This window comes from Muscardinus avellanarius, assembly GCF_963383645.1.
Source record: "Muscardinus avellanarius genome assembly, chromosome: 5".
Taxonomy (NCBI): Eukaryota; Metazoa; Chordata; class Mammalia; order Rodentia; family Gliridae; genus Muscardinus; species Muscardinus avellanarius.
In genome coordinates this window covers 79,793,467-79,821,102 of record NC_137790.1, presented here as the reverse complement: position 1 = coordinate 79,821,102, position 27,636 = coordinate 79,793,467, and the positions used below count along the sequence as shown (strand labels likewise).

The 27,636-nt window shown below is 37.7% G+C and overlaps 1 protein-coding gene and 1 pseudogene across 3 annotated transcripts in view; both read right to left on the bottom strand.

The window, feature by feature from the left end:
* ATP13A4 (ATPase 13A4) overlaps positions 1 to 27,636 on the bottom strand; it is a gene marked incomplete at both ends in the record, with an annotated part of 172,667 nt that overhangs the window by 114,894 nt on the left and 30,137 nt on the right. The window lies entirely within an intron of this gene.
* Positions 703 to 27,142, bottom strand: LOC308263122 (GTP-binding protein 10-like; annotated as a pseudogene). The gene is made up of 4 exons: positions 27,093 to 27,142; positions 18,756 to 19,795; positions 4,514 to 4,582; positions 703 to 969 (listed from the first exon to the last, which is right to left on the bottom strand). The product of its transcript is annotated as a GTP-binding protein 10-like (transcript).

Below are 27,636 nucleotides of genomic sequence, written 5' to 3'. Positions count from 1 at the left end.
TCTGGAAGCCTGGCATGTTTTTAATCCCAAAACTTGGGAGGATTTCAGGTTCAAGTAGTGATTCTCACCAACCTAGTAAGACTGCTTCAAAATAAAAATAAGAGTTGAAGATGTAGCATGGAGATAGAATGTTTTTAATCACCAGTAACACAAACACACAAAAAAGTAGACCTCAGGATATAGCTCAGAGGTAGAATGCCCCTGAATTCAATCTAGAGTACCACGCAGAGAGAGAGAAAGAAAGAGAGAGAGAGAGAGAGAGAGAGAGAGAGAGAGAGAGAGAGAGAGAGAGAGAGAATATAATAAATAAACTTAAAGAAATACTAATTTTAGTAATGAACTGTGTCAAAGAGAAAAGTGTTGTTGAGGGCATGAGGTGAGAGATGGAAAGAGGAACGTTTGATTCACACATCTTCCTAAATCTCCAAGGAGAAGCAGTCTAGCCTGGAAAATCAGTTTCTACAATGTGAGTATTCTGCTACCCTGGGGCAACATTGTGTGTGTGTGTGTGTGTGTGTGTGTGTGTGTGTGTGTGTGTAGTGTGTGTGTGTGTGTGTTTTCAGATCAATGATCTTGTTTAAAGTCCCCAATCATCCCTTTTCTTATATTCTTCCTGAAATGAGATAATATTGCCCTCATCTCATGAACAATAAAGTTGATCTCAGCAAGGCTAACTGAAATAAAAAATCAAATGCCACACGGCTAGAGGTTCTGTTGCCAAGATTCAAACCCAAGTCTGTCAGCCCTCAAGTTCTGAGTTTGATTTACAGCTATAACCACAATTCCTGGGACAAGAAGGTTAGCTGATGATAGTAACCAAATGATCTCTTGGCAATGGCATGGGCAGGAGGGACTAGAACCAGTCCCTAAGTCTAGAGTCAGGATTTGGTTAAAAATTTTGACCACAAGATTATCAGCCAACTTGCTCCTGAGATTTTGGGGCAGAGTTTTATGTTCCTGCAATTCTTCCTTGTGCAAGAACAGAAAGGTTTTTTATATCAAGAGAGAAAACCCACAGGAACTATTTGGTTTACTTCAGTGCGTGCTACTGAGCACCTGCTATGTGCCGTGAAAGAGTATGATTAGACTCTGGAGAATATACCGTTGAACAAGATAAGAGTTTCACCCCTAATACATATATATCTAGACAAAATTCTTCTTGCCAAGAAAAGTCTAGGACAGAATAAAAAATTAGCCCCTTAAGTTTATGGCCTTAGTCACAACTGCATCCATAAAGTATTAAGAATTCTTTATACTGATTATAATGGTAAAAATAGAGAGGTAGTAGAATGTCTTGAGCAGAAGCACATTCTTGCCAGGCATGAGGGTACACATCTGTAATCCCAGTACCTGGGAGGCTGAGACAGGAGAATCACACATTGTAGGTCAGTCTTAGAAACTTAGTGAGATTCTGTTTCAAAATAAAAAAAAAAAACTGGGATGATTGGGCTGGAGATCTAGCTCAGAGGTAGAATGCCTCTGAGTTTAATCACCTCTCTCTCTCTCTCTCTCTCTCTCTCTCTCTCTCTCTCTCTCTTTCTCTCTCTCACACACACACACACACACACACACACACACACACACACACGAAATATAAAAGTGCATTCTCTGGGCCAAGAGACTTTGAACTCAGAGACTAGCTTTACTACATACTGGGTTGTGCTCTTCAGTGAGTTGTTTAACTTCTTTATTCCTCCATTTTCTATCAGTAAAGTGGGAGTGGTAATAGTAACCACCTTACAGAGGCTGTAAGGTGTAAACAAGTGAATATGTATAAGCGCTACATCAGCATTCACTACTACTGTGCTGCTGCTACAACTTTATTCTATTTCCCCAATATAGACCTGAAATTCCTGTCTCCAGTTCATTGGCAGTTAGAACCAGGAATTCTTAGTATCAACAGTTCTGTTCTTGCTAGGACTGCTTCATAGGATAAGAAAGCTGAAATGATACTTTATATCCACTAAGTTCTCTAAAAAGACTATCAGAAAGAGTTCTGTGATTCCCGGCTGGAAGTAGCTTTCAGGTGTAAGTTTTAGATTCCTTCCCATTATCAGTGCATATACAGGTGCCAAGTGATATCTTTCGGGTGTATCTCCATTTGCTATAACTTTTATAAAATGTTCTCATTGACTCAGAAATAAAGCCTTTTTGCTTATTTTACAAAATAGAAATTATATTGCTTTCCAGATGTCAACCCTGAAATGTCTCTGTTCCCACATCACACTTAGAACAATGCTCCGATAACTCCACACTGAAGCCAAGTGTGGTGCATGCCTGTAATTCCCTGAACCAGGAGCATGGCAGATCGGAGGCTATTCTCAGAAATTTAGTGAGACTCTCAGGAACTTAGTGAGACTCAGTTTCAAAATAAAAATAGTAATAATATAGGGATAACATATGACTCAGAGACAAAATGAGCCTAGGTTCAATCAATAAAAAATATAGCAGTTGTAGTAGTGCACCCTTGTAATTCCGGTACTTGGGAACAGAGACAAGAGGATCACAAGTTCCATTCCAGCCTCCACAACTTCATGAGGTTCTCAGCAACTTAGTGAGACCTCTTTTTTCCAAATAAGAAACAAAATCTGGCTAAGTATTAAGCTTAGTGGTAGAATGCCTCTGGGTTCAATTCCTGCACCAGTAAATATCTCATACTGAGAAGGTCCCTATCTCAATTTCTCTCCCTATCCTCAGTCCATCCACCATTTTTCCCATGTTCTTTTCTATGTTTCTACACTTTAACAAAGATAAACTTCTAACCATTACCTGATACTTTTACCACATATATAGGATTATTTTTACAGTTTTCTTATATTGTCCAGTCTGTTGAACCTCCATGTAACCTACTCAAGTTACTATAGCACAAACTTCTCTGTTATCATGCATTCTTTTACAAACCATGCAATAAGGGAGCCCTCTTTAGGTTCCACAATATCTTTATGCTCCTTAAGATAAAGTAGACAGGACTTGTCTTCATTCTCCAGTTCAAAAAACTGAAGCTCAAAATTATTATATGCAATACCAGTTCTTACTAGTATCTAATTATTATTGCTAATAATTCAAGCAACTAATAACCATTTAACATGTAAAAATCCTTCACTAAGCATTTTACACATATTTCCCCATTTAGTTGAAAAAGATAAAATAAGTTTCCCAAGACATAAAGTTCATAAGTAACTCAAAACTGGGCCTCCATCGTAGACTTTGCAGCACATGGAAGATAACATGGGCTGGCTATTTCTATTCTAAAGCTCATCTTCATTCTATTTTTAATTTCAGTTTAATTTAATCAATGTTTAGTAAATATCAGGTATGGACATGGCTCAGAGATAAATGAGGCAATGTCTCTCAGCTCAAGGATCTCATTAGTTCAGTGGGGAAGAGAGACACTAATAGGTAAAATTAAACAAAGAATAATAAAAAGGCTATACAACAAGGTAACCATATAAATTATCTTCTGAACAAGGTGCTATTACTAATAACATTGGAATAATGGGAAAAAACCAAACATGTCCCGGGAAGGCCAAGAAAATACCTCTTTCTTATACCACAGTGTTATTCTAAAGGCTTCCCTGCTCCCAGCCTGCTGGACACTACATTTCCACTTAGCGGCTTTTGACCCATAATGCATTGCTTAATTTTCTATAGAAAAGATGGGGGGAAAATGTGAACAAGAAGTGTTCAATTATTGCTTACTGAAGTGAATTGAATTGTAATGGCCTGAAGTGAATTCCACTGCAAGGATTATTAACAGATATTGGGTTTTAAATTGCAAAAATTAGCAAGTTACCATTATTATCCTCTCATAGCAATTTACTTCCTACGTTTATGGAGTGGCTTCCATGTCCCTGAATATGCTTGAGAGAACTATCCCTGCTACCTTGCAGTGCACCCACTCTCACCTCCCACAAAAGAGGGATCAGTGAACCAAAAGAAAGAACATTAGAAAAATGTCAAAAGAATATCACCCAAATAATTAAACTCATGGCAGGCTATGTGCATTACAAAATAGCACAGTGTTCCTATCGTTATCCTTCTCCTACCCACACATTCTTCTCCTTTCTCTATCCCTGAACATCCAGATCCTTTGTATCCCTAAGTGCTTAAACTTTGGCTTCCAGGTGATCAGGCCTCCTATCCCGCAGTGTCCCTATGGTTAAGAAGCCAAACTGTGCACCTTAAAGCAATGACTTGAATGTCCACAGCTAACAGAGGGTCAAAATCTATTGACCCTCTCTTCAGAAAAATACACACATACATACACACATACACACACACACACACACACACACACGAACATGGAAATGATGCGGGCAAGGGGACAAGATAGTGGCTGTAAAGATGCTTTTTAAGATGATGTCATCACATGGGGCCAGCAAGCCCTCAGAGGGGCTCTCAGCCTTCTGATCCCTAAAACCACTGGAAGAACCATATACCACAGGGAGAACAAAGTCTCAGAGACTGCGGCACACCTAGAGAAAGAAATGAACACAACCATCACGGCAACTACCTCAATGTGCTGGTTGGCATTAAGAGCATAGTTTGTCCTCAACAGCACCTCTCCATAGTCCCAACTGTCCTACGAATGGAGTCATATACAGCATAGTGCTTAAAATGAGTTTTTGAATTCTCTCTCTCTCTCTCTCTCTCTCTCTCTCTCTCTCTCTCTCTCTCTCTCTCTCTCTCTCCCCATCTCTCACCCTGATTGGTATGTGCCTTCTTTAAATGCATTATTTTATTCAATCATAGTACAGTCAAATCTTGTTGGCCTTGGAGCCATTTAGTCTCTTTAAGATACTGCATGTCTCTATAGGCTTCAACAGGTATTTGAAGGTTTATAAAGATTCCATTTTGAAAAGTTTACCTCCCAAAGGATAGTTTCTTTTTCCTTATTTCCAAACGTGGGGTGTGAAAAGAAAGCTTCACTGTAATTTCCATGAATTGCAACAAATTGAATTAAATGAATGCAATTTACCTCACTACTTACCCCCACTTTAATACCTATTGAAATTCCTGTCTTGCTGGTTTCTTGCTTGCCACTCTTTAGTACAAAGGAGAATTTTCTAAGCTTTTAAATTAAATTCAAGATTCGGATGAGAACTAATTCTCAGCCCAAATAATATAATCCAGAATTCTAGAGGGTCAAAAAGAATGACATGAAGCCTGATAAAATAACCCAGGAAATTATCCAAACTCAGTCCTGTGGGAGGATGCTGTACCATGCTATGTCTACCCAATGGGACTTTATGCAACACTTCAAAAATGAACTCCATAAATTCACAGCAGTATGGATAAGTCTTGGTTAGCAGCAAGTGAAAGAAGACAGTGCAAAGGATCACAGCAGCATGATAACCTTATAAAATTAAAAATAAGTTAAGTTTAAAGCATATTTTGAGGATGCACCTAAATAAAAGAAAGCTATACAGAAAAGAAAGGGAATGGAGAACATATGGCACATGATAATAAATAGCCACCTCTCCCAGGGTGAGACAGGAGAATCACACAGTTCAGTGTGGGCTTTTTTGGAAGTCCTAGTTTTTGTTTATCACATTATTATCAAGAATTAATTAAATAATTAAGTTAACACAACATGACATGAACAAATAATAAGAGCGTGTCATAAACTGAAGACTGAACAATCTAATCATGAGTACCTGAAGTCTTAGAAAAAAAAGGAGAAAGAACTAGCCAGGGTGAGTGACAGACTCCCCATCTAAAGGAGCAGGTCTTGTTCTGTTTTCCCTGCCACTTCATTTTCCCTACCACTAAGGCCCCTTGCCAGGTTCCAATGCTCATATCATCGATTGGTCTTGCTCACTGGAGTTAGAACCTCACCTTGCAGGCCAGTGGCTCCCAGCCAGGGGTAAGTTTTGCCTCCTAGGGGACATTTGACAATGGTTGAATTTAAAGTTGCTTCTGGTGCCTGGTGGATACAGACCAAGAATGTTGCTAAACATTCTACAGTGCAAAGAACAACCTCCTTCTGCCTTGCAACAGAAAATCATCTGTTCCCCAATAGTGCCAAAGGTGACAATCCTTGCTTTAGACATTTCAGTCCCCCCTTACCTAAGCAGATCTATAGGTCTTAGTGCCTAGGATGGCAGTCTCAGAACCAGAAAAATAGAATTTTTTTTTTTTTTTTTTGCAGTACTGAGGATGGAACCCAGAAACATTCTACCTCCGAGCTATACCCCTGGACCAAATTTTTTTTTATTCTTTATTTTGAAACAAGGTCTCACTGAGTTGCAAAGGGCCCCACTAAGTAGCTGAGGCTGGCTTCGAACTTGTGCAATCCTCCCATCTCAGCCTCCCAAATGATGGGATTACAAGCGTGCACCACCACGCCCGGCTGAACTTGAACATTTTGATTTTGAAATATGCATAGGAAAGGGATTCCCACAAATGCTAAAGGTCCACTGCTATGGTTTGGGTGTTGTTTGGTCTCCAAGGGTTCCTGAATTGAGAACTTGGTCTCCAGTGTGGCAAAATTAACAAGTTATAGGACCTTTAAGATGCAAGGCCTTGTAGGAGGTTCTTCAGGCACTGGGGGCGTGCCCCAGAAATAGAACACTGGCCCCTGTATCAAATTATGGAGTTTGTTATAAAAAGCTGAGGCTGACCATTATATGTATCATTCTCTGGCTTTCCGTTTCAACATGCAAGCCTTCCTGCCCTCTGCGGTGAAGACTTCACCACAGCCCGTGTCATGCTGCTTGGACTTTCAGCCTCCAAAATTACATGCAAGATAAACCTCTTTTTCTTCACAAATATCCTTCCTCAGGTATTTCATTATAGCAACTAAAATAAACACTAATGTCAGTAGCAGTCACAATAGACTCCAACAATTTATTTTGCAGATCAGGAAACTGAGGTGCTGAGAGCGGAAACAAATTGTCCACATGGTCTCTTCTCCCTGCCTCCCTTTCTGACCTCATCTTCTGCCTCTCTCCCTCTGTCTCACTCTGCTCTGAGTACTATTTGCACTTACCATAAAGTCACTATTTAAAGTCACCATACCCTCTTCCACTTCATTTTCCCCATGGGCTGGCTATGTCTCATCTTTTTAAGTACCCTTTAAATTTTTGTTTCTCAGAGTGGTCCTAGCCAATAACCCTACGTCATTAAGCCCCAGATCACACAGTCTTTATAATACTTTATAGCACTGCCACAATTTGCAATTTGTTTTTGGTTATTTTTTGCTTTTCTTTTTTCTCCTTTCTGCCTCCCCACCACATACAACTAGGCTTTAAATTCTGTCAAATTAGTATCCATTCAGTGTGTTTCCTCCTATATTTACCCAGCACACCATGTATATTATTCACATGCAGTGAGTACTCAATAAATATTTGATGAATTAATTAAAAAATGAATGGCTGTACTAAAGGAAAAAAGGAAAAAAGAAGAGAGATAGAAAGAGGAATACACAGAGAGAAGAAATGAAAAGTAATAAATGTTTACACTCTTGTTCCTAGCTCAACAAATGTTATTATATTTTCTTCTGGGCACTAGTCATTCAGTCAATCTACTGGGGAAAATATAAGCAACCCCTAGATACGGCTCTGTGTCTTTGATCATTAGGAAATGTTGACTGTTCTCATCAATTGTATTATATTCAGTTTCATCTCTAAGGCCACTTATTTGACTGAGTGCTTGAAATTTTGCTTTTTCTCACTCCTTTTTGTGGAAAAGATACTAAAAGAAAAACAAAGTGTAGCAAACTCCTACCTTCCACAAAGCCAAACTAAGGGCCTGGACTGGAAGGAACAAACTGTTGGAAATCTGCTGCCCAGGTTTCTGTTCTGGTCTATGAGGTGTGTTCAAAATTACAATTGTGCAAACCATGCTAATTTCCCAGTCTTGTGTATAACTTTTAGAAAAATTGTCAACAAAAGAAGTAATCCTCAACAATACTACTTGGAAGTTGAGTCTCCTTTTCCATTTATGTTGTTCTCATTCATTGAACAGTGACAAGCAATGACCTTGAGGGGATTGTTGGGATCCACATGGCCTCATGGCAGATAGTTGCAATGTCACTTAACCCAGTTCCATTTCCCAATTCTGGATGTCACTTCTCCCTCATCCACAGCTTTGGAATGTCACCTTCCTGGTCGCTGCCTCCCACTTTCTCTTGCTACAGCTTTATCTCACATGATCACTGTTGAAAGGAGTAGACAACACCTATTTCTGATGTTGGGCTCCAGAACCAAGAGAATGATTATAAGGATTCTTCAGTGCTTCAATCCCCAGCATAAAGTCTCTGGAGTAGGTTTGCTTCCTTTCCATTAAAATTGCTTACTCTATCTAAAGCAATAAGTAAGGTATGCCTGCTAAATATAAATTTATCACCCTCAAGGGGCTAAGAGAGGAGATGATGAATTAAAATTAACTACAATCCAGAGCAGAAAATATGAAAATTGTAAAGGAAAAAAATAACTTTAAATGATGAAGAGACTGTACCAAGATAATAATGAGAAAACCTTCCAGAACTGCTACATGAAATAGACTTGGAGAGAATTGGTATTATTTCAATAGCTGGGAAAGGAGGGAAGGAAAGAAGATTCAGAGTGGAGGAACTAGCCTTCAGCCAAGGTGCTGAGCCTAAAAACATGGAGTATATTCAATAGCTTATTACAGGGGGTCAGTATACTATAGCATTACAAGTAATCAAGTCAGGTAATATAAAGTTGAGTTTCAAGATGTAAATGCTACTTCAGCTAATAGTAAGCCAAAATAAAGTTTGCTAAAACCTTAAAATCTATATCTACGTCTTTTCCCACCCACAAGCCCAAGTGGATCCCTCTAGGTTGCCCTAAAGTCAGAGTTCACAGGAAAAGCCAGGGACAGAAGTTGCTGCCACTCACTGCAACAGGCAGGGCTACATTGTGATCAGGCACTTGGAATTTTAGCTTTTTTTGACTAATCATGGTTTTCTTTTGTTAGTCCAGGTGACTGTCAGCCTGGGCTATGGTAAGTCTTTTATCCTTTTCATTTTTTTTTTTGGGGGGGGGGTGCTGGGGTAGAACCCAGGGGCTTTTCAACCTCTGGGCTATACTCCTAGACCTATTTTATATTTTAGTTGGAAACGGGCTCTCATTAAATTGCTGAAAGCCTCACTAAGTAGCTGAGGCTCAAAGGTTCGATTCTCCTGTCTCAGCCTCCCAAGTACTGGGATTAGAAGCATGCACCACCACGCCCTGCAGTAAGTCTTCCTTATCACATCAGTTGTCTGGAAAAAAAGGAACCCTTCCCACACACTAGCTGCAGTCAACGTGGTAATATCCTGCTCTATAGATAATTGGTTATCCAAACTTAGAATAAAAGTCGTGAAAACTCACAGCTCCTGTGAATAATATCTTATGTTCCCATTATTCTAAACATATATTTTTCCATATGCTACTTTACTTCTCAAAAATCTATAAAGTAGATAATACCAGCCATGGATCAGAATACAGACAACAAGTTTCAAGTAAGTTAAGGAATGTACCCAGAGTAACTCAGCTAGTAGGCAAAAGAGCCAAATCTTTCTAAATTAAAATTCTTCCACCCAACAAACCTGCCTCTCCTAAAGATTACCTCCTCCTTGGTGCTCTAATATTCCCACCTGCAGGTGTCATAGGGGACAGTGCTTAAACATTTGCTGATTGTTCACTTTTGAACTAATGCATGTGCTGCCCAGACAAGTTCCAAGATTCCCTTTAAACAGGTTTTCACAGGCTTCAAACTGCAGAGGGAGAAGAAATAGGCAAGAGGAACTCCACCCAACAGCCTGACAGTGGTTTTTGCAGACAACATTGTAATCTCTTGGTATGATGATATTGGCAAGAGACATTTTTCTAGGCTCTTGTGTGATGCTGAAATTTAAACTCCTCTTTGCTGAAGATGTCTTTGGTATAGTAAGAAATATATTTAGTCTTTGTTCCCAGTTGCTGGCTCAATGTAACTTAAACTTGAAATTTCCTGACTGACAGGAATGTAGTTTGTTATTTGTACTGAGCCCCTTTCAACAGTACCTGAGTTTATGCCACAGTATAAACATAGGTTTCAGAAAACCCCAAGGTTGCCCTTGGTGAGCTCCTAGATAATTTTAAGACAGAGCTGGTGGCCTAGAATGTCAATGGACTCATACCTTCCTTCACTGTACAAAATAGCTATCCAATCACCCTCTAGAATATCTCCCTTTAATCTCTATCTCTATCTTTAACCTCTTTATTTGGGGTGTGTGTGTGTGTGTGTGTGTGTGTGTGTGTGTGTGTGTGTGTGTGTAATGTTACCAGAATGCAAATTTCAAAAGATCACAAGAACTTCATTCTGTCTTATCATGGCTGAATTTCTGGTATTTACTAGAATACTTTTGGCATATAATAGGCCCATAATTAATTTTGAGTGAATGAATGGCTTAAATTACCGAATAAGAATTCCAATCTAAGAAAGTAGATTTGAATATTACTAGACTGTTGAACAAAAAAGCCACAAAAATGATAATCATACACTATTAGCACCTAATAAATACTTAGCAAACATTCAATCAAACTCACCACTTTTTAGTGAATAAAGTTAAGAGCCTGAAAGAAGAATACATAAAAGATAAGACTGGGAAAAGCCAGGCATGGTGACTTTTCAGACCTAAAAAACACTGTAATCCCTGTGCTTGGGAGGCAGAGACAGGAGGATCGCGCTGGTTTGAAACCAGCCTTGCTGGCTTAAGAGACTCTGTTTCAAGTAAAAAAAGTATAAAATAGGTCTGGAAGTGTAGCCTGAAGGTAGAAGGGTTTCCTGGAACCCCAGTACCACCAAAAAAAAAAAAAAAAGACTGGGAAAAACATGGATCTTCTTCCAAAGTTGTGCTTCCACTCTGGCCAATAGAGAATTTATCTTGGCAATAAGATTTTTTTTTTGGTGGTACTGGGGTTCCTGGAAGCCCTTCTACCTCTGGCTACACTCCCAGACCTATTTTATACTTTTTATTTGGAAATAGGGTCTCTTAAGCCAGCATGACTGGCTTCAAACCTGCGTGATCCTCCTGTCTTCGCCTCCCAAGTGCGGGGATTACAAGCGTGCACCACCACGCCTAGCTTGGCAATAAGATTTATCCTTTGGTATTACTAGTTTTTTTTATCACTAGGTATCATTAGTCATTTAACATAAGACTTTGGAAAATAAAAAAACTTATCATAAACTCTGAGAAATAAGAATCAGAGATGATCTGATCTTACATTCCATCCACATCATCTTCCAAAATTGTTTTTCTAGCCTCTGCACAGCCAATGTAGCAACTTATGCTTCCTGGGGCAGTCTATTCCATCTTCATATAGCCCTGCTAGTGATGGCACTATATGGCAGACATTGGGCTAGAGCCCGAAGGTGGGACTCTGCACTCCCTCCCCATCTCTGCTTGCATTTCTCTTTCAACAAGAAAAAAAAAACTTTGTTTCTATCTGTTTTATACATTTATCTTCTCGCAAAAGTGTACACCTCAACACAGTGACCTGCAGCTAACTAAAGACTCCTGCTTACCTGCACTAAGAACTATATCTAGTTAAAGAGGCTCTGGGGGACAAACTCAAAAGTTTAAGCATTTGAGTCAGATTGGTAAGAGTGAATATAAACCCCCAGCATAGAGCTTATTATTAAAAGATTGCAAATAAACACAACACTCATACACAAAGAGAAAGAAGAGACCAAGATAATGGAAACACAAGCCTGAGAACTCTGAAAATATGAGAATGAGGAACAGTAAAGAAACAAATTCTTACAACTCAACAAGGGAGATCACCAATACTGATTTACAAGAAATGTAAGAAGAATTCCAAATTTTGGTCTTCTATAGGATGAAAAGCTTCATAGAAAGTGTATGGAAAATAAAGAGAAAATTTACTTTAAGAAAGAAGCAGAAAGAGGCTTTGAATAAAATGAAGTAGTCAATAAATGACTTGAAGAAAGCAATAGAAAACAACTCTGACAGGCTAGACCATATAGAAAACAGAGAATCACTCTTGGAAGACAGTTCATTCAAAACCAAAAGCATACTCAACAGTGTACAGAAGACATTACATGAACACAACCTAAACCTCCAACAATTATGAGACAATGCAAAGTGTCCTAACTTATGGATAAAAGGCATTGAAGAAGGGATAGAAGCACAAACCAAAGGTATCTATAATCTCTTCAGATATATAATTTCAAACAATTGTTCAAATATAAAAAAAGATTTGGATATCCAAGTGAAGGAGACATTCAGAACACTATTAAGACAAGATCAAAGAAGAACCTCCCACTTCATGTAATAATCAAAATAACATAGAGGCCAAGGAAAGAATCTTAAAATCAGTGAGAGCAAAAGAACAAGTAACATTCAGGGACAAAACAATAAAAATCACTCCAGACTTCACAACCCAAGTCATGAATGTCAGAAGGGACTGGTATAAAGTACTCCAGACCCTGAAAGAAAACAACTTCCAACCAAGACTGCTATGTCCAGAAAAGGTATCATTAAAAATTGATGGAGAAATAAAAATGTTCCAAGATAAGCAGAAACTTAAAAAGTTCATGACTGTTAATCCAGTACTAGAGAACATACTTAAAGAAAACTCATAAAGAAGAAAAAATAAGCAAATTCCAGAATCAGAGAAGAAATTAATTCAATCAAGTAGGCAACTAAACAAAAAAGAAATAACACCACATCAAACAGAATATAGAACACAAATTACAGTAAACAAAAATTATATTTCAGTAATAACACTGAATGTCAAAGGGCTTAACACCCCAATTAAAAGACACAGACTATGCAAATGAAGACCATAAATAAGTAAGGGTAGCAACACTGATATCTGATAAAATAGATTTTAAGCTAAAACACATTAGAAGAGACAAAGTGGGGGGCACTTCCTATTAATAAAACGAACAATCCAGCAAGAAGATATAATGATAGTGAACATGTATGCCTAAAATGTGAGTGCACCCACATTTGTAAACCAAACTCTTTGGGACATCAGGTCTCAAATAGACCCAAATACAATAATATCGATAGACTTCAATACAGCACCCATGTCACTAGACCAATCTTCAAGACAAGAGATGAATAAAGACTTTTCAGACCTAAAACACACTGTAAGCCAAATTGACATATACAGAATATTTCAACCAACAGCAGCTGAATACACATTCTTCTCAGCTGTCTATGGAATCTTCTGTAAAAGAGACCACATCCTGAGTCACAAAGAGAATACCAGCAAATTCAAAAGATGCAATATAATTCCCTGCATCTTTTCAGATCGCAATGGAATGAAAGTAGAAATCAACAAGAGAAAGATTTCTTAAAATTACATAAATACATGGAGATTGAATAATATACTCTTGAATGAGGAATAGATAAGAACAGAAATAGGAGGAGAAATAAAACATGAGATAACAAAATCTATGGGACACTTTGAAGGAGGTGTTAAGAGAAAAAATTATAGCACTGAGTGCCCATACAAGAAAAACAGAAAGCAGATAAATAAACAACCTAATAACACACATGAAAGACCTAGAAAAACAAAAACAGTCTAATCCCAAAGCCAGAATAAGGCAAGAAATAATTAAAATCAGACAGAAATAAATGAAATAAAGAATTTTTTTAAAAAAATAATATAAATTGTCAACAAATCAAAAAGCTGGTTCATTGAAAAGATTAACAAGATCAACAAACCCATAGATAACCTAACCAAAAAAAGAAAGAACCAACACAAATTATTAAAATTATAAATTCAGAAGGAGACATCACCACAGACAGTGGGGGAATTAAGAGGATCATCAGAAAGTATTTTGAAAATGTATATTCCAATAAACTGGAAAACATGGAAGAAATCCACAGATTTCTACACACATACAATCTACCTAAACTGAACCAAAAGGAAACAGAAGACTTAAACTGACCAATAGCAAGCAAAGAAATATAAACAGCAAAAAAATTTGCCATCAAAAAAAGCACAGATAAGTTTCCAGCTGAATTCTACAAGACTTTTAGAGAATAAGTAAACCCAATATTTCACAAGTCATTCCATGAAAGAGATGAAATTCTTCCAAACTCCTTCTATGAGGCCAGTATCACATTAATACCAAACCCAAATAAAGATACCTCAAAAAAAGAAACTTACAGACTAATATCATTAATGAACATAAATGCAGAAATTCTAAAATAATGATAGCCATGTACATTTAAAATCACATCAAGAATATTGTACACCCTGACCAAATTGGTTTTATCCCAGGAAAGAAAGGGTGGTTCAACATACAAAAATCAATGCATGTTACTCATCACATAAATAGAATTAAGAACAAAAATCACATGATCAGGGGACTTCCAGGAAGATGGCGATGGAGAAAAGCGGGGCTTACGAGCCCCGCTAACAACCAATCTCTATTACCACAAAACCAGCACCTTTCATAGCCAGAAAACACCATCAGCAGAGAAACAAAAAATGTAATTTCAAGGGACAGAGAAAAAGAGGGCTGGAAAAATGAGACACCAGAAACCAGACCACAGTGCTGAGCTGGAGCCGCGGCGTGGAGCGGCGGGCGCCATTTTCCCTTGCAGCACCAGGCTCCAGAGAGGAGGGGAACTCATAATGGAGCTCAGAGCCAGAGAGGAGATACGCCAGCCTCACGCCTGAGGACGTGGCAGCAGTGCCTTACTGCTGGCGGCAGCGGCGAGCTCACCAGATGGCACCAGACCAATGCACTCAACATCCCACCAGGCTCCAGAGAGGAGCAGCAGACAGCGAGGCTAGGTGAGCCACTGTGGAACAGCCGGGAGAAATTTGGCAGATTTCTCGGCGCAGGGAGCATCTAAAGCTCCCAGAGGCTGGACTCAGCACACCCTGCAGGGACTCAGAACGGAGCTCAAAAACAGAAAACAAATACGCCAGCCTCACGGCCGAGGGCAGGGCAGTGGCACCATATTGCCACCGGCGGCAGCAGCAGCGAATTCACCGAGTCTAGTACAGCTACATCTGCGCACTCAACAACAGTGAGTCAAATTGTGGCCCCTAGAGGAGAAATCCCAGTACTGTACTCCCAGGGACTTGACCCATGGGGGAGTGGCAGTGGCAGAGATATCACACCATAGGAGAACGCACCACCACATGGTGTAAAACAGCCTCGATTGACTCCCAGGGTCTGAGACTCTGCAATACAACCCAGTAAAGGAGTAGTGGTGACTGAGATACCACAGACTCGAGATCCAGAGCACCTTAAGTGAAGTCGTAGTGACCCAGGGAAGAACCCAGAGAAGGCACAAACTTCTGAAATCATGGGAAAGAGGAATAACAATGGAGCAATGAATGCCCACAACCCCACAACATCAGAACCTGATAAAACAGAAATTTAGAAATTTCTAGAATATCAAATCAGGAAAATAACTGTAGAAATAATAGAGGTGTTTAGAAAAGAATTCAGAGAGAGCCAAAGAGAGACAAAGGATGCAATTAATGAAGTAAAGGCCTCAATTCAAAGTACAAACAACCGATTAGACCACATGGAGAATAGAATCTCGCTCCTAGAAGATGATCATTCAAAAAATGAACACATAGTTTCTAATTTAGAAAAATAAATCCGACAGCAGGAATCTGACATTGAAGAAATATGGGCCATTTTAAGAGAGCTAACCTAAGAATAATTGGAATAGAGGAGAGAAAAGAAGGTGAAACCAAAGGGATCAACAATCTTTTCAAGGAAATAATAGCAGAAAATTTTCCAAACATAGAGCAAGAGGTCGATACACAGATCCAGGAAACTTATAGAACTCCCGTTAGAGAGGATCAGAAAAGAGGATCCCCACGCCACATAATTGTGAAAATAACCAATGTGGAAGCCAAGCAGAGAATCTTAAAGGCAACAAAAACAAAGGGCCAAGTGACATTCAGAGGCAAATCAATTAGAATCACTCCAGACTTCCCAAACCAAGTCATGAGAGCCAGAAGGCCTTGGAGTAACATATTCCAAACTCTGAAAGAAAACAACTTCCAGCCAAAAATTTCCTACCCAGCAAAAATTTCCATCAAATTAGATGGGGAAATAAGAAGCTTCCATGACAAACAGAAACTGAAGGAATTTATGTCTTCAAAACCAGCGCTAGAGAAAATACTCAAAGAGATTAACTACAAAGAAGAAATAGGTAACACACACCAGAACCAGAGAAACAAGATTTTCCATCCAACAGACAACTAAGATTGGTTATCTGTGGAAATTCATTATTTATGTTAGTCTTTTACCTATCTCTAAATGGTATTGTTTGCTTTTATTGTTGCTAATTTTTAGGATTTCTATTTGGAATATTAATATACCTTCAGATATAGCATTTGGAAATATTTTATCCCATTCTACTAGTAACTTTTAACTCTGTTTACATTATCTTTGGATATACAGTATTTTTTTTTTAGGGAGTTTATTTACCCTTTTGTTGCCTGTGCCATTGAAATCATATCCAAGAAATCACTGCCAATTTCAATGTTGTGAGGTTTTATGACCCAGATTTTCTTCTAAAAGTTTATAGTCTTAAGATTTATATTTAGGTCTTTTATCTATTTTGAGTTAATATTTGTATATGGTGTTAGGTAAGGGTCCAATTTTATTCTTTTCATGTAATTATTATTTTCAACAATATTTAGTTAAAAGATTATTATTTCTTCCACCAAATGTTCGTGGAAACCTTGTCAAAAATAACTTGAAAATATATGGAAGAATTTATCTCTAGGCTTTTATTTAACTCAAATGGTTTATATATCTGCCTTTAGAACAGTACTACACTGTTTCAATTATTGTAGTTTTATATGGTTTGAAATCAGAAAATATATATCTTCTAGCTTTGTTCTTTTTCAAGATTGTTTTGGGTATCTAGAGTCCATATTTCATATCAGGATAGGTTTTTTCTGAAAAATAAATAAATAAATGTATGATAGTTTCACCTAAAAAAAAAGAAAAAAAATTCTCTGGTAAGAAAGAAAGTAAAAAGAAATATTGAAATGTTATCTTTAGCCGGGCGTGGTGGTGCACGCTTGTAATCCCCGCGCTTGGGAGGCAGAGACAGGAGGATCGCGCAGGTTCGAAGCCAGCCGCGCTGGCATAAGAGACCCTGTTTCAAAAATATAAAATAGGTCTGGGAGTGTAGCCCAGAGGTAGAAGGGCTTCCAGGAACCCCAGTACCACAAAAAAAAAAAAAAGAAATGTTATCTTTACGTCATCAAAAGCTTGGTATCAGACAAATGAAACTGTTATGTGAGATTATCATCGTTAATATTGGATAAATTGCTATAAAGCTAGATGTCAACCACTAAGCCAAGCATGGGAAGGAGGGATGGGGAAGGAATGGGGTGGGGATCGGGTAGGAGCTAACTGGGCGATGTGTGCATGTAAATACTACAAAAGTATTTTCTTTATACCATTATTATGTATGAATACATTGCACCAATAAAAAATAAATTAAAAAAATAAAATAAAATGTACATGGTGTCAAAAAATTACATGATCATATCAATAGATGTTGAAAAACACTTGACAAATTCCAACACCCATTTTTGTTTAAAAAAATTGCAGAAACTTACAATAGAAGAAACATATCTCAACATCATTAAGGCAATATAAAATAAACCCAAAGCCAACATCATACGGAATGGGGAAAATCTGCAGGAATTTCCTCTAAAACCAGGAACAAAAGAAGGAAGCCTACTATCACAACTCCTTTTCTTTTCTTTTTTTTTTAATCAGTCAGAAATCTTTATTTTGACTAAACATATGTTTATATTTAGGATTTTGAGATTTTCCACAAAAGAAAACTATTATATTTTTAGTGAAACCAGGTACATAATAGACTCAAGAACAAACAAGCAAATCCTATTTGCTTATTCTAATAATAATTTATGGAATCTTCATATATAATTTTTTTAAAAGATCTCAATAAAAATGTCATAAGAAAAAGAATATCAGAGAATGTTATTACAGATAAATAGGCCATTAACTTGTAAAATGTAATTTTTAGCACTGTTACCTTTTTACTGTTAATAGACTTAACTATAAAATAATAACTTACGAATATATAATTTTTGAATTACAAATATATCAGGTTAGTAATACTGAAAATAGGGTGGAACAGCTTCCAAATAATCTAATTTTACAGCATTTTTAAATTGAAAAAACTATATATATATATATATATATATATATATATATATATATATATACAACAAGATATTTGAAATATATACATTCTGGAATGGTTCATACAAATTAATGCAAGCATTTTTTCACCTTTATATTTTGTGGTGCAAAAACTTAAAACATACACTCTTAACAACTTTCAACATATGATACATGATTATACTACATACAACAAGCTATACAACAGATATTCAGAATTTATTCATAATCACTGAAATGTTACATCATTTGACCAATGTCTTCACTTCCATCTCCCATCCCCTAATAGCCACCATTTTACTCTGATTCCATGAATTCAAATCTATTAGAATCCACATGTAAGAAAGATCATGTGATATTGTGTCTCTTAACAATTTAACCCAGATTCATCCATTTATGTTGTGTCAAATGACATGATTTCCATCTTTCTTAAGACACAACAGTATTCCATCAATACTACTCTTACTAGAGTTAAAGTATTATTTTCTGGAACTAGTGACTGTATGCTTTGATGGTGGGTTACTATAAGATATTGCATTAGAAATCTGTAAATTAAGCAACTGGTTTTTTTTTAAGTATACTTCATTTTCCCAGTCAGCATAGTTATCTAGTGATTTTCTTACACAGCTCTTTAATTCTCAATTCCTTCTCCAGTAATTGCAGAAATAGAGATGATATGTTCAAACTTCATAGTCCTCTCTGGAATCATGGTTGTTGTGTTGTTGTTTTTTTTTTTTCTTCAAATAAATGAATAAATCTCTAGGATTCCAAAGTTTATCCATCAGTTCATGAAATTTATCTGGAAAATCCATTTTATTAACTCCCAGGAGTGCCAGTTTTGTCTGAAGTTTCTCTTTGTATAACACCAGCTGTTTTGTAAACAGCAGTATGGTTTCAAAGGCAGTTCTGCATTGAGTATAAGAAGAAAGCTGAAATCCAAAAATATCAACAACTAAAAGTAGTTGTCTAGTTCTTTCTATATACTTCAGATATTTGTGGCCCATTCCTTTGTTCGTATGTCCTCCTTCTATCAAACCCATGAGACCAGCTAGTGATATCTGTTTCAAATCCTTGTACATAGTTATTCTAAGTTCAGGCTTTAATGTTGTAAATGCATTTTCTACAGTCTTAGGTTTATCATGAGAATCCTGACTTAGCAAAGAGGATTTTCCGGCATTTGAAAATATTACTAGGCCTACATCAGCTTAAGTTTTAGATCAAGGTGAATTATTCCTTTCTACCCTTTCAATGGTAAGAAATTTGTAAGCAATTTACCACCAATGTCACCTTCAGCTACCAAAATTCTGTCTTCCTCTTTATTGAGTTCTTCTATAATTTTGCAATTTTCATCGGTTACTGAAATACAGGTACAGGGATTTCACAGTCTTTTCCTCTGGAGTCTTTCAGTGCACTAATACTACTGTTTGCTCCTTCAGTCACAAACTGTTTCTGTGGATATTTGTTTTTTAGCTATTTTAAAGTCACTTTTCTGTGGCTTACCCAGATGTCACCACCTTTTCCACCTTCTCTGCCTAAATAAGAGTAACCCATTCCACCACTTCCTCCCTTGGTGAAGGGTCTAAGGTTATCAACAAAATTTTCATACTTGACTTTGCTGGCTCTGTCAGGAATTTAATATAGCTCTATTATTACATTCTTTGACATCTTCACTGCATTAAGTGTTTACCTGTCTCTCACTAAATCTAGAATGTGGGTTTTGAACTCCCAGGTTATTAAAACATCTTATAGAGTAATTCTTTAAATTAATAACCTTTACAGTTTTAGTCATTTAGGATAATTCTTAATATTAACTCTAAATCTAATATTAACTCTAAATCTAAATTTTCTTCAAGACATTATTATTATTATTATCATCATCATCATCATCATCATCATCATCATCATCATTATCATTATTATTATTATTGCAGTACTGGGGATGGAACCCAGTGGCATTCTACTGCTGAGCGACACCACCAGCCCTATTTTTTATTCTTTATTATGAAACAGGGTCTCACTGAGTTGCAAAGGGCCTCACCAAGTAGCTGAGGCTGGCTTCGAACCGCAATCCTCCTGTCTCAGCCTCCCGAATGCTGAAATTACAAGCATATGCCACCATGCCCAGCTAAGACACATTAATTATACACTTTTGACTCCTGATAAAGTATGCCCAGGAAGGATCTTATAAGTGGTGTGCTAAAGGGAAAAATAAAATATTTTTTTAATTTTATTTTATTGGTGCACTGTATTCATACATCATAGTGGGATACAAACTTTTGTAGACATACATGCACACATCGCCCAGTCAGCCCCCACCCGATCCCCACCCCATTCTCTCCCCATCCCTCCTTCCCATGCTTGGCTTAGTGGTTGACATCTAGTATTATAGCAATTTATCCAAAATTAAAAATGATAATCTCACATAACAGTTTCATTTGTCTGATACCAAGTGTTTGATGATTTAAAGATAGCATTTCAATATTTCTTTTTGCTTTCTTTCTTACTAGAGCATATTTTTTTCTGTTTTTTTAGGTGAAACTATCATATATTTATTTATTTATTTTTCAGAAAAAAATCTATCCTAATATGGAATATGAATTCTAGATACCCAAAACGATCTTGAAAAAGAACAAAGCTAGCAGATATATATTTTCTGATTTCAAACCATATAAAGCTACAATAATTGAAACAGTGTAGTACTGTTCTAAAGGCAGATATATAAACCATTTGAGTTAAATAAAAGCCTAGAGCTAAATTCATCCCTATATTGTCAAGTTATTTTTGACAAGGTTTCCACGAACATTTGGTGGTGGAAATAATAATCTTTTAACTAAATATTGTTGAAAAATAATAATTACATGGAAAAGAATAAAATTGGACCTTTACCTAATCCCATATACAAGTATTAACTCAAAATAGATAAAAGACCTAAATATAAATCTTAAGACTATAAACTTTTAGGAGAAAATCTGGGTCATAAAACCTCACAACATTGAAATTGGCAGTGATTTCTTGGATATGATTTCAATGGCACAGGCAACAGAAGAATATACAAACTCCCTAAAAAATAAAAGAAAATATTGTATATCCAAAGACAATGTAAACAGAGTTAAAAGTTACTAATAGAATTGGATAAAATATTTCCAAATGCTATATCTGAAGGTATATTAATATTCCAAATAGAAATCCTAAAAATTAACAACAATAAAGGCAAACAATACAACTTAGAGATAGGTAAAAGACTAACATAAATAATGAATCTCCACAGATAACCAATCTTAGTTGTCTGTTGGATGGAAACTCTTGTTTCTCTGGTTCTGGTGTGTGTTACCTATTTCTTCTTTGTAGTTAATCTCTTTGAGTATTTTCTCTAGCGCTGGTTTTGAAGACATAAATTCCTTCAGTTTCTGTTTGTCATGGAAGCTTCTTATTTCTCCATCTAATTTGATAGAAAGTTTTGCTGGATAGGAAATTTTTGGCTGGAAGTTGTTTTCTTTCAGAGTTTGGAATATGTTACTCCAAGCCCTTCTGGCTCTCATGACCTGGTTTGGGAAGTCTGGAGTGATTCTAATTGGTTTGCCTCTGAATGTCAGTTGGCCCTTTGTTTTTGTTGCCTTTAAGATTCTCTGCTTGGCTTCCACATTGGTCATTTTGACAATTATATGGCGTGGGGATCCTCTTCTCCGATCCTGTCTAAAGGGAGTTCTATAAGTTTCCTGGATCTGTGTATCAACCTCTTGCTCTATATTTGGAAAATTTTCTGCTATTACTTCCTTGAAGAGATTGTTGATCCCTTTGGTATCACTTTCTTTTCCCTCCTCTATTCCAATTATTCTTAGGTTAGCTCTCTTAAGATGGGCCCATATTTCTTCAATGTCAGATTCCTGCTGTTGGATATTTTTTTCTAGATTAGAAACTATGCATTCATTTTTGGATTGCTCATCTTCTAAGAGCGAGATTCTGTCCTCCATGTGGTCTAATCAGTTGTTTGTGCTTTGAATTGAGGCCTTTACTTCATTAATTGCATCCTTTATCTCTTTCTGGCTCTCTCTGAGTTCTTTTCGAAGCACCTCTATTATTTCTACAGTTATTTTCCTGATTTGATCTTCTAGAAATCTCTGATTTTCTGTTTTATCAGGTTCTGATGTTGTGGGGTTGTGCACATTCATTACTCCAGTGTTATTCCTCTTTCCCATGATTTCGGAGGTTTGTGCCTTCTCTGGGTTCTTCCCTTGGGTCACTATGGCTTCACTTAAGGTGCTCTGGATCTCGAGTCTGTATTATCTCAGACCCCACTACTCCTTTACTGGATTGTATCACAGAGTCTCCGACCCAGGGAGTCGATAGAGGCTGCTTTAAACTATGGGGGGTGCCAGGTTGCACGTTCTCCTATGGTGTGATATCTCTGCCACCACCACTCCCTCACTGGGTCAAGTCCCAGGAGGCCCAATACTGCGATTTCTCCTCTGTGGCCCGCAATTTGACTCACTGTTCTTGAGTACGCAGATGTAGCTGTACTGGACTCGGTGAATTCACTGCTGCTGCCGCCGCCGGTGGCAATATGGCGCCTCTGCCACGCCCTCGGCCATGAGGCTGCCGTATTTTTTCTTCTCTGGTTTTGATTTCCACTCTGAATCCCTGCAGCGTGTGCTGAGCTCAGCCACTGGGAGCTTTAAATGCTGTCTGCGCCGAAAGATCCCGCCTGGCTGTTCCGCAGCGGCTCACCTGGCTTGCTGTAGCCGTCCGTTGAGTTCGCCGCTGCCGCCGGCAGTATGGCGCTGCTGCCGCGTCCTTGGGCTCGTGTGTCTCCTCTGTGGCCCTGAGCTCTGTTCTCAGTCCGCTTTCTCTCTGGAGCCTGGTGGTTTTTTTTGTTTTTCTGGTGATGGTGTTTTCTGGCTATGAAAGGCGCTCTTTTTGTGGTAATGGAGATTGGTTGTTAGCGGGACTCTTAAGCCCCGCTTTTCTTGGTCGCCATCTTCCCGGAAGTCCCCCGAAAAATAAAATATTTGAAAAAAACAAAAGTAAAAACAATCCTATATACTACATAAACAATACTTGGTGTCTAAAGAGCAGGCAAACATACAGTTTCCTCTTCCCCATGTGCACACAATGCCCCTCAGGATCTCAAACCTGTCCACAAACAACTTCTAAGCAAGCTGTGAATTCACTCTCTTCCCAACCCTACAGGCAAAGCCCGACTCCTAGGGGAGGAAAGGACTGATAAAGATAAGTAGAAAAGCGACCCTTAGGAAGAAAATGTCTGGAAAGGCAGTGAGGGGGGCACAGGACCCTCCGTGGGGGCTAGGAACACCAGGCTGAGAGATGCCAGGCACGAACCTTTCTGAACCACAACTCTTTTTAATACAGTCCTTGAGATTTTTCCAGAGTAATAAGACAAGAGAAGAATGTCAAAGGAATTCAAATGGGAAAGGCAGAATTAAAGTTATCTTTGCAGATGAAATGATCCTATACATAGAAGATCCAAAAAACTCAACCAAAAGACTACTGGAGCTGATTAACCAATTCAGCAAAGTAGCAAGATACAAAATCAACCTAAAAACATCAGTAGCTTTTCTATTTGCCAACCATGAAGCCATGAAGAAAAAAATACAGAAAACAATTCTATTCACAATAACCTCAAAACCAATAAAATACCAAGAAATAAACCTAACCAAAGAGGTAAAAGGCTTCTACAATGAAAATTATAAAACACTAAAGAAAGACATTAAAGAAGGCCTTGGAAGATGAAAAGATCCCTTGCTCTTGGATAGGCAGAATAAATATCATCAAAATGGACTAATTATACCAAAAGTTATCTGCAGAATCAATGCAGTCCCTATCAAAATACCAATGTCATTCTTCATAGACCTAGAAAAGTCAGTCATAAATTTTATATGGAGAAACAAAAGACCTGAATAGCTAAAGCAATTCTCAGCAATAAGAATCATGCAGGAGGCATCGCAATTCCTGGCTTCAAATTATACTACAGAGCTATAGTAATTTTTAAAAAGCATGGGACTGACACAAAAACAGGCACACAGACCGGTAAAACAGAAGATACAGAAACAAATCTACACACTTATATTCAATTGATCTTTAACAAAGGGACCAAATACATACACTGGATTAAAGATATCCTTTTCAACAAATGATGCTGGGGAAACTGGCTATTTATTTGTTAAAAAAAATGGAGCTAAATCCTTACCTCTCACCCTGCACAAGAATCAACTTGAGATGTATCAAAGACCTGAAAGTTAGATCAGAGACTGTGAAGCTATTAGAGGAAGGCATAGGTTCAACATTCCAACACAAAAGCACAGGTAGAAACTTCCTCAACAAGATCTCCAAAGCTCAGGAAATTAAAACAAGAATTAATAAATGGGATGGTATCAAACTAAAAAGTTTCTTCTCATCAAAGGAAATTATCAAGAGTCTAAAGAGAAAGACTGTAGAATGGGAGACGATCTTTTCCAGCTTTCCCTCTGACAGAGGACTAATATCTTGAATATACAAAAAAGTTAAAAGACTTTACACTAGAAAAACAAATAACCCAATCAAGAAATGGGCAACTGAATTGAATAGACACTTCACAAAAGAAGAGATACAGATTGCCAATAGATACATCAAAAAATGTTCAATATAATTAACAATTATGGAGATGCAAATTAAAACTATACTGAGCCGGGCATGGTGGCACACGCTTGTAATCCCAGCATTTGGGAGGCTGAGACCTGAGGATCACTTTTCGTGGACAGCCTCAGATACTTAGTGAGTTCCCCTGCAATTTAGTGAGACCCTGTTTCAAAATAAAGAATAAAAAATAGGGCAGGGGGTGTAGCTAAGAGGTCAAATGCTCCTGGGTTCCATCCCCAGCCCTGCAAAAATAAAATAATAAAATAAAACTAACTGAAATACCATCTTACCCCAATTAAAATCATAAAGAAGTCAAATAACAATGTTGGCAAGAATGATGGGAAATAGGAACTCTTCTATACTGTTGGTGGGAGTGCAAACTAGTTCAGCTGCTTTGAAGATCACTGTGAAGATTCCTTAGAAACTGGGAATGGATCCACTATATGATACAGCTATACCACTATTGGGTATCTTTCCAAAGAGGTTTAAACCAAAGAACTACAGTAATATATATGAGGTTCATTATTGGAAATACTATCATCAACTATGTGTATACATGTGAATATTCTAATGTCAGTCTGGGTACTCTGTATTAGGAGGGAGGAAAATGGGTAGTCCTGCCCTGCCCTGCATTGATAGCAACTCTATTCATTTATCTTCTCTCATGTCCTGTCTAATCAGAATTAGGCAAAGCTACTCCACAATGAATATGTTCCTATAACTACTCCCCATTCCTAGAAAGGTTCTCTGCTTTTATTCAAGCAGGGTTTTCTCTTTTCTTATGTCTATCCCAAGTTTATTGTTCCTCACCCAGGATGGGGGAAAATTTTTGATACGTAGAATAATTTTATTTTCTAATGGATGTCTTGAGCCCATATATTGTACATTACCAAATTTCTAAAACATATTTTATCAGTGCATTGTAAACATATATTACATTGAGGCTTAGTGTGATAGAAACATGTATCTTTATAGCACCCAGGGCATTCCCCCTGCAATACCTCCCTACTCCCTCCTCCACCCCACTCACATTATTAAAATTGGTATTGAGAGCTTCACAAATGTACATAGGCTCATTTGAATTGATTCCTTCATTAAATCTCCCCATTCCCCTCCCCATCTCTCTCTTCAAGCCCCCTTCCACTATTCTGCTGACATCTCTCCTCAATTGTTTAAAATCTTTTGTTTCTCCATTTCTCCCTAGGTTCCACATGTGAGAGAAAACTTATGACCCTTGACTTTCTGTGACTGAATAATCTCACTCAGTATAATGTCCTCAAGTTCCATCCATTTTCCTGCAAATGACCTAATTTTATTCTTCTTTATGGCTGAAGCAAATTCCACTGTGTGTGTATACCACCGTTTTGTAACCCATTCATTTGTCAACAAGACATCTCATCTAGTTTCATAGTTTGGCTGTTTTGAATTGTGCTGCTATAAACACTACTCAGCTATACAACTCCTAGCAATCTTTAATGTACTATTCAGATGAACCATTGTCACTGATACCTCCTCAATCAGAATTAGTCACAAGCTCGAAACCAAACATGCTACCTACACCCTCTTCTCTGAATCACTACCATCCCATTATGCATTCAGCTATATGACTCAGAAATCCAGGAATTTCCTTGTATATTCTCTTCCTTTTTCCAAACATCTAATTAGTCCAAGGTCTATGATTATCTTCTAGATATTTCTCAAATTGGTTTCCTTTCTCTCTATACCTGATGCTGCTGCCTGATTAGTTCACCTGTGTTCTCATTGGAATCACTAGCCACCTCACTGCTACAGCAATCTTCCTAAAACGGGCATCTGATTTCATTTCCCTACTAGAGTGACCAACTGCCCCACTCTCTCCAGAGCAGAGGGTTTCTCAGGATGCTAGGAGTTCAGTGTTAATGCCCAGAAATCTGGGTAAACAAGTATAGAAAACCACATACTCAAACCCCTTAAATTCCTTTAGAATGCATATTAAAGTCCTTCATGATCAGCCTCATACTGTTTTTTCACCCTGTCTGTTCTTCCCGTCCCACTCCAACACACACTCATGTACATCCTGCACACCAGCTTTGCCAAGCTACATCCAGTTCTCCGAACAGAACGTGCTTTGTTCCTTTACATCTCAGTACCCTTGTACATTGTGTCTCCTGGACTTAGAATGTCCTTCTCCTTATCTCCTTGCTAGCAAACTCCTATTCATCCATCCATCCAGATTCTTCTCAAATGTCACTTTTCCACTGAAGTCACGCGGAGGCTGGCTGTGGCTTCCTCTGTTCTCACAGCACCTGTGTGCACTGCTGTCACAGCGCCCCTGGCACCCCACCTTCCACCACATGTTGACACATAAGACTTTTCTTTGCATACTTTATACCTGGCACATAATAAATTCTCAGTAAACCAAGAAGTAAGGAAGGGAGGAAAGAAGGAGGAAAATAAAATACGCAGTCATTGCTCACCTAGACCACTTTGCCTCCCATGTAAAATCTGTGGGGTCTTTTTAATTGACAAATGATTATCATGTATGTTAATGGAGTACAGTGTGAAACTTGGCACATGTATATAATGTGTAATGATCAAATCAAAGTAGTTAGCATATCCATCCCCTCAAGCATTTATTTTCTTTGTGTTGGAAACATTCAAACTCCTCTCTTCTAGATGTCTTGAAATACATGATAAATTATTGTTACCTACAGACACCCTACTGTGCTATAGAATGCTGAACCAGAACTTAATCCACTGACTGTATTTTGTTCCTCTCTCCTCCTCGGCTTCTGTTAGCTACTTTTCTATTATTTATTTCTATGAGTTCAACATTTTTAGCTTTCACAT